General features: G+C 41.4%; 1 protein-coding gene and 1 long non-coding RNA gene across 10 annotated transcripts in view; both read left to right on the forward strand.

The window, feature by feature from the left end:
- Positions 1 to 37: 37 nt before the first annotated feature.
- Positions 38 to 8,598, forward strand: LOC111557338. Of its 2 annotated transcripts, none has more exons than XR_002737360.2 (3): positions 38 to 242; positions 6,845 to 6,963; positions 8,029 to 8,598. It is a non-coding gene; the product is annotated as an uncharacterized LOC111557338 (long non-coding RNA). The 2 variants fall into 2 exon arrangements; XR_002737359.2 differs by having other exon boundaries at positions 41 to 251.
- A 2,857-nt stretch (positions 8,599 to 11,455) lies between these two features.
- WDR7 (WD repeat domain 7) overlaps positions 11,456 to 15,719 on the forward strand; it is a 354,920-nt gene continuing 350,656 nt past the window's right edge. For 6 of the 8 annotated variants that reach the window (XM_045042403.1, XM_006938939.4, XM_019815335.3 and 3 more), the window contains exon 1: positions 11,754 to 11,891. The gene's annotated coding sequence lies outside the window, so the exon portion shown is untranslated. Of the gene's footprint in view, positions 11,587 to 11,753; positions 11,892 to 15,719 lie in introns of those variants that run through there. The other 2 variants (XM_045042404.1, XM_019815331.3) reach the window with 2 other exon arrangements.

Consider the following 15,719-nt stretch of genomic DNA (forward strand, 5'->3'; position numbering starts at 1 on the left):
CGGCAGGGCCGCCGGCGCTTGCGCACGTAGGCGTCATTTCCGCGCCGTCCGTTTTGGCTCCCAGCGCCCAATCCTAAAACGCGACCCCTGGCCCCGCCCTCGGCTGAGGAGCCAGACCCAGGCTGTCCAGAGCCGCGCAGGCGCGGAAGAGCAGCAGTCACAAGCTGAGATGTGCAGTGCGTTTTAAGTTCGCGTCATCCCTCCGCGGTTCCGAGACCCAGGCTTCTACCGAGTTTCTCGGGGTGAGAAAAGTAGGTTCAGTGGCTAAGGTTTTAAGCCTCCTCTCCCCAGAAGTGCTTGAGGAAATACTTTGTCTCACATTCCAGGCAAATCGCCACACTAGACAAAATAGGCTTTAGGTACATTGATTTACGGCTCTCGTGACACAAGGGTGCTCTCTGTTTAGTCATCCACAAACTGTCATGCACCTGTCTTTAAGCTGCGCCTAAAAAAATGAAAGCACCATCCATCCTTCTAGAAACACAGTCTTGTGATAGACACCAGCAATAGTTAACAATAACAAATTTGCAAAGGAAACGTTGGGACAAATGGGACAAGAGGATGGGACGGGGTAAACTTGCTGGAAGTTGTGGCCCCTGAACTGAATCTTGATGGAAGATAGCCGGGTGGTGAGAGGTGACGGTGTACCACCGGCAGAAGAACCAGCAGTGCAGATTTGTGGTTTAGGGGGGCTGATAATAATAGCTAATAGCTGGCAAATTACTCGCTAGACAAGATACGTGCTCTTTGTGTATTTTAGCTCATTTAATCCTCCCAACAACCTGTGAAGTAGGTTCTATTATTTCATGGGTAGACTAATTTCCCCTAGTTCACACACCTCATAGGAAGTCAAATCAGCATTTAAGTTAAGGTAGGCTAACATCAGCGTGTTCTTTTAAGTGTCAGAGTAGGTGACAAATGATTTGCTTTTGAATTTCGCTGGATGATGAAATTGAAGAGCAAAGTGGAGGTCTGATCATGCCTAGCTAAGGAATTTGTATTTTAACATGAATGCAATGAAGTAATCACTGGAGGGCATTTTTTTATTATTATTATTACCCAAAAAAGGTGTCTTTAGAAAAAGTCCCGAGGTAGCAGTGAGGAGGATGGAAGGCAGTGAGACAATTTAGGAGGTTACTATGGTAACCCAGGAAGTGAGTTGTGAGAGCACCCTTAGTGGAAATGAAGAAGACTTGATATATTTGAGGAACAATTAGCAGACAAAAATCATAGGATTTCGTGACCAATTGGACCAATTTAGTGAGATGACAGAGGAAGTAGTCTAGGATAGCGCAAATATTTCAATCTTGTGGCTTTTTGTACTGGGTTAAGATGCCTGTATGACATCTAGGTAAGGGGCATAGTAGACGGTAGGAAGCTTGCATCTGGAACTAAAGGAAAACAAGTGGGCTAAAGTTGTAGACTTGAGAGTCATTGGTTTGGGTGGAAATTGAAGCCAGGAACACAATTGTCTCTGTTCTGATGACAAGGCTAACATTCAGAGAAGTGTGTAACTCATTCAGTTATACAGTTGTGAGGCTGCTTAGCCCTCAAACATTACACCCAACATTATATAGAAACAGACTATATGTGTACATAGAAACTTTCATCAGATGTTATTGCAAGATGATGCTCTATTGAGTGACTTTTTTTCTCTGTATTTTCTAAATCTCTTCAATAATTATAAACAGTATACACAATAAGAAAGAAAGCACAGCTGGGAGAAAAAAAAAGTGCTACACAACAATGCTACAAAAAAGGCCAAAGTTTCTTCCCTGCCCTAAAAACAAGAATAATGTTCACAGTTAACTGGTCTCCTGTCAAATTTAGGTAATGGTTAATATCATTGAGAAAAAAAAAGCTCTTGGTAGAAGAAATTTCCCCCCAAAATGTTTCTTTTTTCTAAATTTGTATGTACTACCCTGAAAACCCCATTTTCTGGAATGTCCATGAAAATTTTAGAAAAAACTTATTACCGTTAAACCTCTGCAAGGATGACTTGTGATTATTCTTTTTTCTAAAAGTTCATTTATTTGAGAGAAAAAGGAAAAGAACATGAGTGGGGGAGGGGCAGAGAGGGAGAGACAGAATCCTAAGCAGGCTCTGATGTTAGCACAGAACCCTACGTGGGGCTCGAACTCATGCACTGTGAGATCATGACCTGAGCCAAAATCAACAGTTGGACACAACTGACTGTTGGGCACGACGACAGGTGCCCCACTTGTAATTATTCTTTTTAAAAAAATTTTTTTAAGGTTTATTCATTTTTCAGAGACAGAGCGTGAGTGGGAGAGGGGCAGAGAGAGAGGAAGACGCAGAATCCAAAGCAAGTTCCAGGCTCTGAGCTGTCAGCACAGTGCCTGAACTCACGGACGGCGAGATCATGACCTGAGCTGAAGTCGGCCGCTTAACCGACTGAGCCACCCAGGCCCCCCAAATTGTGATTATTCTTAAGAGGATGATATGCTTTCTCCATTCCTGAGGTTAACATATTCAGAAACGCCAAATATGCTGCACGTAAGCTCCTCCCACCCCATCCCTTACTTGGTGGGCATCACTATTAGATGACACCGTTTCCCGGGGTCTATCCAGCCTCAGCCTCAGAATTCCATTCAGTAGCACCCACTACCAGAGTCAGGATAAAACCTATTATTTGCCATCTCACATCTTGCTGTAATTGTTACATCAGGAAATCCATGGTTCTCAAATGGTAGCGAGCCCATTAAAACGTGAGTTTCCAGTTTCACACCCAGAGATTCTGACTCAGTAGTGCTGGTGCGTGGCCCAGGAATCTGAATTTCAACAGACATCCAGGGTAACTGAGGCAAGGAGTCCATATTTTGAGAAACATTATTTGATGCTACCTGTCGTGTACCATTTACTATGCATTTGGTATGCACAAGGTACTGTGATAATGCTTTGAAACACCTTTCTTCCAGGGACATCAAAAGGGAGATAAGGCACTTCTACAAAAGCTAAAAATAAGGTAAAATGTGGTAAGTGCTATAGTAGAACTATAGATAACATACCATAGTGGTTAAGAAAAGGAAGAGAACATTTCCAGCTGGAATGAGCAGAAGATGCTTTATAAAGGGATATGTTCTAATACTCAGACCTAGATAAACCTAAGAAGGAAATGCATAAACATCTTCATTCACAGAAATGACTCCCGGCTTTTCTCTCAACTCATCAAGAATATAGTTTGCTTTAGACTCACCCATTTTTTATCAGTCTCAGTCTATCACTGGAGGAAGGCTTTCTATCATGACTTGTAGCTGCCATGGGCTCGCTTTGCTGAATTTAAAAATAGATGTGATAGGGGGCACCTGGGTGACTCAGTCGGTTAAGCGTCCAACTTTGGCTCAGCCCATGATCTCAGTTTGTGAGTTTGAGCCCCACCTCAGGCTCTGTGCTGACAGCTCAGAGCCTGGAGCCTGCTTTGGATTCTGTGTCTCCCTCTCTATCTGTGCCTCCTCCAATCTCTCTCTCTCTCTCTCTCTCTCTCTCTCTCTCTCTCTCTCTCTCTCTCAAAAATAAATAAGCATTAAAAAAATTTTAATAGATATGATGGAGATATGTCATCCATGACTTTCTCTCTCCCATAGCCCTTTTCACGTGGTAGATACAAAATAAGTATTGATCGAATAAATGAATGGCTAGGAAGCAAAATGCATATGAGTGTGACTTAGTCCACAAAATGCAGCAGTAAAAGAAATGTTCTTTTGTGTTATATAACTCAAGTTCATTTTGACTCTGAATCCTCACCCTCCTGCTGTGTCCAACTAGAACAAAAACAACCTCATCTCCTCCTCTGCCTGATTTAGAAATTGTACCACATATCTGGGTTTAGAGTGGGAGTGGGGCTTTGGAGTGTAGACGTCTAGGAGCCCTGTCTCTTTCCATACCCTCTTGAAGTCTAGCCCTTTCTGTTTCGTGTGACTACCTCAGGGATTGGGACCTTTGTTTGAAGCTGCCTCTGGACCTATCTGCCTAGGTGCACCAGTGTGACATTTCTCCCTGGGTTTTTACTTCTTCCCTTCTCCCTTCCATAAAGACTTTCCCTTATGTTTTTATTAAGAGTTTTATAGTTTAACTTCTAGATTTATTTGATCCACCATCCACCTTTTTGAGCCAATTTGATCCTAATCACTTAAAAGTATTCTCATGATAGAAAAGAAAGACACAGTTTTCCAGTTTCATATGTATTTGAGTGTTTGTTGGCAAGGCACTATGCAAAAACCATACGATCTCTGATGTCAGTTGTTCTTTAAATGTAGTCCTCTTGTAAAAAGGTGGGGGAAATACCACTTTCTGATTTTTTTTGAAAATCAATAGCAAGAATATAATGAAGAAATAACTTGTATTCTACAAAAGAAGTCCTCATAAATTCCTCTGAGATATAATATACCTCTTTAAATAACTGAATTTGTATTTGCAAAAGCCCAAGGATACAGATTTATTGAATTCCATAAACCATATGAAATTCCCCCATTAACTTATCAAAGTTACAACTACCCAAAAATTCTGCATAAAAATAACATCTGCGTAATAGTTTATTGGCAACTAATTCCTGAAAAAACAGAAAACTTGTAATATTTTATATCAGCTTAATTCTTTAATCAACTGGGAAATTTATTTTAAAAATGATTTTAGGTAAGTTTGTTTTATTCCTAAATTCTTGAGGGAAAAATATGTAATGTATGTAATATAAATGTTAAATAGAAAGAACGTTCTTCTTCATTTCCAAACTCTAGGTTGCAGTCTATTGAATCTGAAAATTGAATACCATTTCCCATGGCTGTCCCTAGGTGGCGCAGTGTCTTTCAGTCAAAGGAGTATGATTTCCCCGTGGATATCAAATGCTTCTTTCAGTAATGCTGTTAAGTCCCCAGACGTTTGTCCCACCAACACTATATTCCTTAGTTTTGGACACTAGGCAGTGTCTTGCAGGAGTGAGTTTTCTAGGAAGTCACAAAGTGACCTATCACTGTCATAAATCTCCTCCTGGAACATACTGAAGAAAGTTGCTAGCAATTCTGAGAGTCAGTTATGGGTATTTCCCAGAAATGTAAAATAGTTTTTTTATTCTGAAATTTATATCTGAGGTTCAGAAGTCATTAAACTGCACAGAGTTGCTATTAAGAAGGCCAGACAAATATTTCTATCACTTAAGCCTCTGAATAAAAATCCATATTTTAATTGTTTTAAATAGTGAGTTGGAGGTTAGAATTAACTCTTTGAAACTACAAAACTACACATGGCTACATATAACTATGTGTTCACTTAGTCACTCATAAAGAGAGTTCTTTTTTTGGCTTGTGGTAGTATAGTAGATATTGTCTGGCTAGAATGTACAAGTCAGGAAGAAATGTCCCCAATAAAGACTTTTGCTGTATTCAAAGGCCTTTCTCAGTTATGCCCTTGAGCAAACACATACACCAAACACACACATCCTCATCAATCAGTCCATGCTTGAGTGGCAATATGTGCATACTCTCAGTACCTCCGAGGGCCACACACTGAAGACAGTCAATGAAAATAAAACATAAGGGAGTGGCTATTTACACAATATTTCCCACCAAAATTCAGCATACTAGAATCAGAAGAAGGTAGGAGGATCAGATCCAACTGGTAGAAAGTACCAAAGCATAGCACTTCTCACATTGCATGGCACTCGTGGTGGATGTAAGCTGTCTCCCTGCCAGACCGTGAGCAATCTGACCACAGAACCCAGTCTTTGTGCTATCTGCATGGCCGGCTCAGCACAGTGCCCAGTGCCACTGGATGTTGAGTAAATGACGCTTTCCACCATGGCAAATTATATTTAAGATATTTAAGACACGCAAAAGAAATTAATATTTTATGAAAATAGAAATTAAGTTAAAGTGCTCATAGCCACTGCCCCCTCCACCCAGATTATTGTGGAGCAAATGCCAGGTATCATATAATTTCATCTGTATTATGTTAGCCTACCTCTCTAGAAGATAAGAATTCCTTTAAAAAATCACATGCGGGGCATCTAGGTGTCTCAGTAGGTTAAGCATCCGATTTCACCTCAGGTCATGGTCTCACAGTTTGTGAGTTCAAGCCCGCATCATGCTCTCTGCTGTCAGTGCAGAGCCCGCTTTGGATCCTCTGTCTCCCTCTCTTTCTGCCCCTCCCTCGCTCTCATGTGTGCGCTCTCTCTCTCTCTCTCTCTCTCAAAAATAAACATTTTTTTAAAAAATAAATAAAAATCATAACCAAAATACCATTATCACACTTAAATGTTAACAGTGCTTCCTTAATATCATCAAATATCCACTCAATGTTAAAATTCCCCATTTTCTCTTAATTTATGGCTCACTTGAATCAATATCAAGAAAAGGTACATACATTGCGTTAGTTGATATCTGTCTCTTAACTCTTTTTTATTACAACTTTATTTCTTTTTTTGTGAATTTTTATTTGAAACAATTCAAATGGACAGAAAATTTCAACAGCAGCAGCAGGAGTCAAAGAGAAGTAGCAGTAGTCAAAGTAGAGGAAGAGGGAGAAGATGGTAGAGTGAGATGAGAAGGAGGGTCCACTTTCTTGCTAATCGTTGACTGGGGAGTCCCCACCCAGGAAGAGTGTGCTCTTGGCTAACTTTGCCGTGCTCAGATATTTGCCAATGCGGCCCCAAGAATAGGTACCCCCACTGAAAAGCTGAGGAGACCTTGAAGAAGCTAACAGCAGGAGCAGGAAGCAAACCTTCTCCATGCAGCTGGGAAGTGGATTTTCCCAGAAGGAGAGTCTGAACAGTGCATCTTGGTGTCTGCCACGGTCCACTCTTTGTGACACATGGATCCACTTTTTCCCACAGGTTTGGGGAACAACCCTTCCAGGGCTCTTGTGGTCCTCTCATCCTGACAGGGAAAAGAAGAGAGAAGTTAGTAGAACAGACTACAGCCCTTGTTGCTGCAGGACGTGACAAAGCTACAGGTCAGTCATCACCTCCTTCTTTACTATCCTGATTTCCCCTTGCTGATCCTGCTGGGTTCGTGAGGGGTCCCCAAGCCCTTATTTGTGAGGAGCTCAAGCACCCCCAACCTTAACACCTTCACTCCTTCCTAGAAGGTGTAAGTATGGAGCAAATGGAGATATTTCTAGAAAAAGACATCCTGTGACTTAGAAGAAATTGATTTAGCAGAAGTCATGAGATAGGAGAAAAAGAGAAGTCTCACCAATTGACTTTTGTGTCATGTAAGAAAGTGCAAAGGGGAGCTGTAAAAGAGGATCACGCAAAACCATGCAAAGAACGCTTCCTCACTCACTTGGGGCACCTGGGTGGCTCAGTCAGTTAAGCATATGACTTCAGATCAGGTCATGATCTCATGGTTCGTGAGTTAGAGCCCTGCATTGGGCTCTGTGCTGACAGTGCAGAGCCTCCTTTAGATTCTCTGTCTCCCTCTCTCTGCCCTTCCTGCACTCCCTCAAAAATAAATAAATAAAACTTTTTTAAAAAAAGAACACTTACTAAATTATTCTGCTGCAACATGATAAAGTGGGAGGGCCCCCAGTAGTAACATGAAGCCCCCAACCATGACATGACTTTTAGGCAAATGGGTCCACTAAGGAAAGGACAGAATTAGCAAAGTATTAGTCCCTACGGGGAACACCAAACCACAGATTTATAATCTAGAGGAGAAAAAATAATAGCACACATGAAACAACCTGGAAATGACAACAATAATGAAGCCACTGTTAGACCACTGGGCAAAAATTCATAAAGTGGAGGAACAAATTTCCTTGCCTTTTGAAGAACTAACTTGGAACTTAGGAAGTCCAGGAAGTGTTGGTATGTTATAGGGTAATTGCTACTAAGCTCTAAAGACAGAGTAATACTTAAGTTTTTGTTTTTGTTTTTAAAGCCCATACCTTTAAAACATGGCATGTGGAAATTTTTGACCCTTACCCCGTGGTTTCCATTTACGGTTCATTTCTGGTAACAACTGTACATTTTTGGTTAAAACAACAGTGATGACAACTTCTTATTTGTCTTTGCAGCTGTCTGTCTTTCCCACTCAGTGTCCATGATGCATTGCTGCCAGCTGATTTTTGTGGCCAACACATCGTACAGTAACTGCCCAGTGAGCCACACTCTGTACAATCCTCTCTCCCTGAGCACACGTGACATCTGTGACTTGCTTCTAATCAGGAGAATATGGCAACAGTGAAGGACTGTCACTCCCTTCATTAGGTTATTATCTACAGATTTATCTATATCTATCCATATCTATAGGTATGTAACTCCAACTTTCTTGCACACACACTAGAGAGATCCTTTTTGCTGGCTTTGAAGAAGTGAGCTGCCATGCAGTGCAAGGCCTTTGGTAAGGCTCAGGTGGCAAGGAGCTGTAGGTGGCCTGTAGGACCTGCGTGTCCTTAGTCATTTATCCACAAGGACATGAATCAGATTTAAATTCTTCCCAAGCGGGGCTTCCAGATGAGATTGCAGTGTGGCTGACCTCTCAACTGTAGCCTTGTGTGATCACAAGCAGAAGACCCAGTTAAGCTGTGCCTGAACACCTTTCCCATGGAAACTGTGAGACAATAAATGTGCATTGTTTGAAGCCACTAATTTCGTGGAAATTTGTTTTACAGCAATAAACACAAATGTAATGTTGTTAGGAAAAACACCACTCTACGTATCCATCAAAAACCTTCAGTACCTTTTCATTTCCTTTGGAATAAAGTCCCAAGAGCCCATAAGGGCATTTGAGGCCTCTCCTTATCTGACCTTATTCTATTTTTCCCATGTCATTTTTTATTACTGAATTTAGGCTGAATCTGAGAAAGACTATATCAACCTCTGAGAGCGTTCCAGGGCAAATATCACCCATTGAAGGAGTCCTTCACAGGGCAGAAATAGCAAAGTCTTAATACCACAGTTTCCCTTCGCATCCCCTTGCTGTCCCTGTACTTCATTTCCAATTTCACTTTCTGTTTATTCTACCTGTTTCTATACATTCATGGTTTACATTTCATATATGTTATACACACACACTCACACTCATATTTTACTTTTCATGTTACATGCATACACACAGTTGTTTTTCATTTCAAAACTAGCAACAAAATTGTTTTCCTTTCCCAATTCTTCCTATTCTAAATCCTATCCACTTTTGTAGACCTCTGTGGAATCTGATGTGATTATCCTTCCTCACCTCAACCTAGAAGCAACTCGTCTTTTTTCCACGACTCCTTATGTACTCCTTATTTCTCATACTGTGCTATATTATAGGCTTATATCTTGGGTGGGGGAGGATTTTCCATTCTTTCCAGCTGCCCAAACGCTTTCCAATTTTGAGAGAATTCCTTATTTTCTGAGCCTTGGTGGGAAGCACAGCCTACTTTCCTCTATAGAACTGAACTTGCCAAATTCTTGCTTTCTCGGCTCTGCTTTCAGTTAAGGTTCAATAAATACATGTTGAACCGAATGTTTTGGTTGTGCAAATCTTTTCAGATTTTTATATAATTCCTCCAGGTGACAGGAATGAATAAATTATTTATTAAAAAAATATACTCAGGATCAGCTTACTGAAGGTACAAATCTTAACTTTCGGGAAGGTTACACATGGAAAACATATATACGTGCATATAAAAATGTGTGAATTTTTCTGAACCAGAAGAATTTTATTCCTTTTGAATCTTTATTTTAGTTCTGCAGCTCAGGAGATTACACGCATTTATTTATATATAGACTTTGGCAATACATTTTGTAAACTTGGCAGAGAGGGGCCAGAGTGTTAGTAGTCAGAAAGCTTCTCACTAATCTTCCTATTGACCTTTTATTCCTAGGAAGGTAGTTGAAACACAGTAATTTTGTAAAGTTTAATTAATATTTGTTGAATAAAAGTCAGCTTTATCTAGGAGAGATGTTTTATAGATTTCCTTTACAAACCAAACAAGCTTTAATGAAGTCTAAGCTTGTCCCGTGGTAACCATTCTGTGCTTCCTATATTTCCAAATAGTTCTTGTAATTTGTAAAGGAGATCATGAACTTAACAGTTTAAATGTATTCATCATCACAACAGAGGAAGTGAGTATATGGAACCAGCTGTCCAAGGAATTAATTTCTTCTGTTTAACACAATTTCCCTGCTCTTCCCTTGCCCCATGTGTTTGGAAGGCAGATAAAGTTGAGGAAAATTGTAGAATCCCAATTTGCAGTATAAGACAATTTCAGAATTGCTGATTTTCAAGGGTTCTATTGACTTCCCTGGTCAACATTATGATTTAGTTTTTCTCCTAGTGGCAGCAGAGCTGGTCTGTACAAATAAACAGCATATAGGAAACAACACCCAAGACCTAAAGAATGCTAAAAGGCCTAGTGAAGGAAGAGGGGGAATGCCCCCCAGAACACTGATGGGTCTGCGATGTGTTGCAGGGAGGAGATTGTCTAAACTGGAAAGAAGGGAAGGGGGGAAGGTTGTCATTTGCACGAATTATAAACTGACAGAAAGCCTTTTGACCAAACCAATTCCTACCTCTCTTTTGATATATTAGCAAGGAAATGCTCCTGTCTCAGGGAGTTGTTTCTGCCCTGTTCTAATCCCCTAATCCCCTGCTTCAGACCCATCCCAATAGGATTTCGCTGTTCAAGGTTCAGTCCAAGGACCAGCGGCAAAGGACGTTCGTTACCTGGGAGTTCGTTAGAAATGGGGGATCTTAGCAACCCACTTCAGACCTACTGAATCAGAAACTTCATTTTGACAAACTCCCCAGCTGATTCCTACATACATTTTACTTCTGAGGATTGCAATAGAATTCTTGTCCTATAAATCCATTAGTGAGATTATGAATAAAAAACAAAGCTATGAAATGAAAATCTTTTCTGTCCTTTTAACATAACTGACCATTGGCCACCAGCATTGCACCAGTTTTTCCCTTGGCTGCCGTTCATTCATTCAACAAATATTTGGGAGGAAGATAGGCAAACATAATACAAAACTAACATTTATTGAGCTCGCTTAACCTCCTAGACACCCATGGGATTATTATGCCCACTTTTTTATGTGGGGACATAGAGGAGAATAAAGAGAAGCAGCATCATGTCCCAGATGACATCAAGAGTGTGCAGTGGAGCACCCGGGATCCCAATACAAGCCTCTGTGAATGCAGATCTCACGCTCCACTAGGCTCAACCGCCCACACGGTGTACATTCATTCCCTCTCCTCTACAGGAATGTTGCACAAGGTCAGACTTCCGTAGCCGAGCAGCAGAGTTCCTCCTCTGGCCCTCTGCGTCGTGGGCAACAGCTGAGTTCGAGGTCAGAAGGAAACAGTAACCAAATTCCAGAGCTAACACTTTAAGTGTCTGGACCGAGTCTCGGGGGCGGAAGAGTAAACTTGCGACAGCCTGGGAACACCTAGACTTGCCATTTCATTCTTCCCTCCATCTTGGTCCTCCCAGCATGGGAATTGGAGGCGAGATGAGAGCCTAGACCAGACTTCCCAGGACCAAAATGGCGGCCGCGCACTCTTTGCCCAGAGTCGACAACCCTAGCCTCCGTTCGGTCTCCATGGTGACGCGGTCAGCTTCACCGGCTCCAGCCTAGGCCAGGCAAGTATGGAAATGATGATCGTTTCCCTCCCCCTCATTTTTGCGACAGTTGCAGCGAAAGTCACGGCAGTTGGGTGTCAGCTGATTTACTGCAGCGGCGGCGGTGGCGGCGGCGGCAACGGCGCCTTGCAACCTCGGTGGGGACACGCCGGCTGGGCTCGGGTTGCGGTCCCCAAAGGTTTGCCTACGCTGATTTGAGCACCCCACATCCTCCCCACAGAACGTTCTCGCCTTGTCCGCCTTTGCTGCGGCACCCGCGGGCGGTGGGACAGACAACATCGCGGCATGAGATGAAGCTGTGACAGGTAAGGGGGCTTTCCAGCCACCCCAGGGAGAACGTTCCCCCGGCGTGGGATGTGCCCGCGACGTGGAGGTCGGCGGCCGGGGGTCAAGGGTCACAGCCCGTTCTGAACGTGGGCGGCGCCAGCAGTTCGAGCGCTGCTGATGGAAGTTCTGTTCTTTGCCAAGAGCTTGCAGGTTCAGGCCCATAGCTAGGCGCGTTTGCCTGGAGCGGGGGTCTTGCCTGGGGTCTTTGGGGCTCCTTGGCCTGGTGTATGACATTTGCTTTTGGTGACACTGGCTTTGGTCATGAGATGGGACCTCCCTGCCCGCACTGGCAATGTAAACGGAGTGAGGTGGTTTGTGATGATGGGTGGGTGGCTACTGACGGTGCTTTTGGGTAATGTGCTTGCTTTGGGGGTAAGCACGGTCTCTCCTGACCTATCGGTACTCCTCTCTGGTTTGTTCTTGCCTAAGGTACTGACGTCTGTTACAGTTTCATTTTTGAGGTGCCACCTGCTCGCCCTCATCCCTTTGCCATCGGACTTGGTCTAAGGATACCTGCTACTCCCACTTACTTTTGGGTCCCAGCGTTCTGTATGTTTGGAGTCAACGCTGCCTTTGATTCAAAACTTTACTTTTATGTTTTGACTCACTTGCTTTGGCAGTTTCTGAGGTTCTAGGCAGAATTTGCTTGTTCTTACAGTTTGAAATTATGGCAGGTACGGTTGCGTCTTGACCGCGTTGGCAATTTTGGGATGCTGCTGATTTTAGGATTCATTGAGAGCTACAGCTTGCTTTCATAGTAACATTTGCCGTAAGCCAAAAAAAGGCAGGGCATGACTCTTTCAGATGATATTGCTTAGGACTTTGTGGATAAGATGGCAAGAATCACATGTTGTCTAAGAGAAATTGATTGACTTGAAATTTTGGTGTAACATACAAATTTTCTTGCTTTGTAACCTACTTGTGGCAGTGGAGGTGGAAGCCGGTTTAAAGGTAAAAATAATGTATTGAAATACCTTAATTTACAAAGAATCAAAAACTTCCTTGATTTCAGTGAAAATAACAGGTCTTAATTATTTCAAATTGGGAAAACAGAACGTACATAGATGGTAAATCCTTCATTAATTTCAACAAGAGATTATTACGGAGACATTCATTTGATTAAATGTCTGTATTTTAAGAACAGTCCAGAGCTCTACCTAACAAAACTAGACTATACACTTTAGTTTTTCTTATTGCCACCTATACGTAGCTAAATATTAAAAGATCTTGGTGATTAAGTAAATCTAAAGGACTGGGCTTTGCTTTATTTGAGTATCATCGAAGGAACTTAAATTTTGAGTAGTGAGCCTTGTATCTTACAATTTCCTTTTATTTCTATCTTGGATATAAGTTCTGTTTTGAAGCAATGTAAGTGGAGTGGTTTATCCATGTAACGGGCTTAACGTTGAAAACTTGAAAGTAGTGAGCTAGTTTTAATGCCTTTGTCATGAGAGCATTGAGCCTCAGTAGGGTGCTCTGTTAGGTATGAGCCCTTAAAGTTTGTTTTGGACCTCAGGTGCAGAGGATTGAATGAATCATTCTCAATTCACTGATCATCATTGGCTGTTCAAGGTGTGTCTCCTGGTTTGTTTTTTTTCCCAGTCATTGTCTTTTATTTCCAGTTCCCACCCCATTCCCTTGTTCATCAACCCGTCGGAAGCCATTTTAGCATGTATGATACGTATCCTTCTGTTTGTAGGTGTTATTAAGTATATATTGTCTTGGGTGCCCACATTTTTAATTTTTAGGGATATCATGTTATATATTAAATATTATATATCATATATGCTGTATCATATCGTAAATTGAAACTTTCTCCTTACCACATTAAAAAAATTTTTTTTTAATGTTTATTTTTTTTTTTTGAGAGACACAGAGATAGAATGCAAGTGGGTTGGGGAGGAGAGAGGGAGGCACAGAATCTGAAGCAGGCTCCAGGCTCTGGGCGGTCAGCACAGAGCCTGACGCGGGGCTCGAACTCGTGAGCTGTGAGATCATGACCTGAGCCAAAGTCAGCCGCTCAATGGACTGAGCCACCCAGGCGCCCCTCCTTCTTACCACATTTTAAAGAGCTATTCGTGTCACTGTCCTTTGCATCTGACTGTTGCAGAGTGTTTCAGAGAGTGTATCTACTACAGGTTATCAATCTGCTCTCCCATTTGTGGATACCCATTTTACCTTTATTTTCCCTCTTCTACAGACAATGCTGTATAATAAACATACATCTGAGACCTCTATGATGCTTTCTTTTTTTATTATTTATTATTTCATTTTTATTTTTTAGCGAGAGAGATTGAGAACAGGGAAGAGGAGCAGGGAGAGAGAATCTTAAGTAGGGTCCATGCTTAGCGTGGAACCTGATGTGGACTCAATCTCATGACCCTAGGTTCGTGACCTGAGTCAAAATCAAGAGTCAGATGCTCAACTGACTGAGCCACCCAAGCGCCCTTATGATGTTTTCTTTGAGATCTATATCCAGGAATGTGATTTCTGGATCATAGTGCATTCTGCATTCCTATGTTTTATCAAAGGACTGCTGGATTGTGTTCCAGAACAAACTGCAATGGTCTGTACTCCTGCAGAAAGTTCTTGAGCGTTTCTGTGTCCTTGGATCTCCCTGGATGCTTAGTGTTATCCAGTGTCCTAGTTTTTCCTGGCACTAATTGATACAAAGTAAAATCTCATTTTAAGTTACATTTCACTATTACTAAGGAGTTTGAGCATTTCTTCATGTGTATTTTATCTTTTCAGTTTTCCCTCTTGTAAAATTGTTCATCTCTTTCTCATTTTTACTTTGAGGTTTCATTCCTTGTTAATCTGCAGAAATTCCTTGTATTTCCTAGATACTGGTCTTTAAAATATTTTGAGTGTTCTTGTTTCTATTCTATCATTTGTCTGTAACATTTTTCCTGATGGGTTTCATTGAACAGAAATCTTCAATTTTGATGTAATCAGATTGGAAAAAAATTGCCTTCTGGTTTGTGCTTCCTGGGTTTTGAGAAGTGTTTCCCTAAATTTTAATGTCATAAAGTTACTCTTATGTTCTACTAACTTTATAGTTTTCTTTAAAATGTATAGGTCTTTAGTGCATCCAGTCTTTTTTTTTTTTTTTTTAATGTCACAAGGAAGAGATCCAGTTTATTTTCCATGTAGTGTGCCCGTTTTCCTAGAAGCATTCTCTCTTTTCCCCTTACACAAGGGATGCTACCCTTATTGTAGAACGAGTTCTCTTACATACTCTGAACACTCTATTCTGATCCTTTGGTTTATTTCTTTGCTCTTGCTGTAATATCATATGGCTTTCACACAATGCTTTGTATTATTTTTCTTTCTCTACATGAATAATTCTTCCCATTTTCTCTTAGTCTTGTTTTGAAATAATTGTAGATCACAGGCAGTTGCAAAAATACTGCAGAGAGGTCTGATTTCCCCCAATGGTTACATTTTATGTAACTTCAGGCAATTCCCCCCAGTGGTTACATTTTATCCAACTACAGTACAATAGCAAAACCCAGAAATTGACATTGGTGCAATGCCTGAACAGGGTTCTACGCCATTTGGTCACCTGTGTACATACCTGTAACTGGCACTGTGATCAAGGTAGAGAACTATCCCATCATCATGAAGATCTCCTTCCTGCTATACCTTTTTAGTCAAATCCATCTCCCTTCAATCCCTAACCTCTGGTCACTAATCAATTTTCCATCGCTATAATTTTATCGGTACAGGAGTGCCATATAAATGGAATTACACAACAGAAAGCTTTTTGAGATTGAGATTCGTCCAAATTGTTGCATGAGGTAATT

The sequence above is a fragment of the Felis catus genome, chromosome D3 (assembly GCF_018350175.1).
Source record: "Felis catus isolate Fca126 chromosome D3, F.catus_Fca126_mat1.0, whole genome shotgun sequence".
Lineage (NCBI taxonomy): Eukaryota > Metazoa > Chordata > Mammalia > Carnivora > Felidae > Felis > Felis catus.